This window comes from Pinus tabuliformis, chromosome Q (genome assembly GCF_031772625.1).
Source record: "Pinus tabuliformis cultivar Carrire ecotype Pingquan chromosome Q, CPIR1, whole genome shotgun sequence".
NCBI classification, from domain to species: Eukaryota; Viridiplantae; Streptophyta; class Pinopsida; order Pinales; family Pinaceae; genus Pinus; species Pinus tabuliformis.
Window position 1 is genome coordinate 595,761,337 of NC_142296.1, and position 1,152 is coordinate 595,762,488.

At 36.5% G+C, this 1,152-nt stretch overlaps 1 pseudogene; it reads right to left on the bottom strand.

Annotated features, from left to right (window-relative positions):
• Positions 1–219: 219 nt before the first annotated feature.
• Positions 220–931, bottom strand: LOC149220864 (hydroxyacylglutathione hydrolase cytoplasmic-like; annotated as a pseudogene).
• Positions 932–1,152: the final 221 nt, after the last annotated feature.

Here is a 1,152-nt window from a genome sequence, read left to right on the forward strand (position 1 = left end):
CATTAAAATCTCACTCATTGCATTAGCCTAGTCTTACTTTATTTTTTGTCATAATTCCTCTTGATTATAAGGAATTTAGATTGATTCTCGATGAAAACAAAAAAATATGACTCATATTGAGCCCAAACCTAATCAAAATCATCATTTCTATGTACTCAGAATTCTGGAGTGACTTCAAAAACTTTCATATGTACCCAGAGGATTCTTACTAGGAAATCTTCATGAGGCATGGTTATGGATTAGTAGAGGAATAAATCTTTGTTTCTGAATGGTCAATGGCACATTGAGCTTGTTATCCATCTGTTATCGCTCAATCCAATTAAGTTTTTTTCTTGATCCTTTCACTTTTTTGGTTCAATAGTCATTGCACATTGAACATTCTTCACCATATACTCATGTCCACAGAAAAACCGAGTTGACCTGGGTAAGGAGGCCAATATTTTACCTCTACTGAGCTTTAATTCTTTTTCCACAACCAGCAATGAACATGTTGTGTGCAATTTTGCATAGTCACTGTCCTGACCAAAGATAATTCATCATTGTGCTCTAATGCAATAGTACAATCTTTGACATGATCTTTTTATCCACCATAATCTTCAATACCTAGGACTATTTTCTTAAGTTCTTCATTTCCCCCTACATTATTTCAGTGACGATAGGTAGTAAGAACAAATTTAATGTTTGTCCCATGTACCTCTTTCACCTGTAAAATATTCTAAGGTTCCACAATATCAACAGCTTGGTCATCAATGGAAACACTAAATAACACCAATCACCTTACATTCTTTTTTTTCTTAAATTGTGATGTCACCAAAACCAAACATTGAGGTGAAAGGCCTCCAAGATGATCTAATAGTGGAAATTCTCTACCCAAATCAATGGGTCAATATCTCCTCTACACAGTCCACCATATATGAGCCCACCTTGCCATGTAACCCCATGGATTAAATCCTGAGAGTTCTCTACATACCTCCTTTGAAAATCACTCGAGTAGAATCTATGGGGTCATCCATTGATGGAAAATTCACTATGACCATCGACAGTCTGGAATACATCCAATTTCACCCCCGTTCAAGGAACCTAGTTACATAGGCATATGAGGTTCAAGGCTTGTTTCCTCTGTGGCCTAGGGTTTAACTCCCATGCATTGGA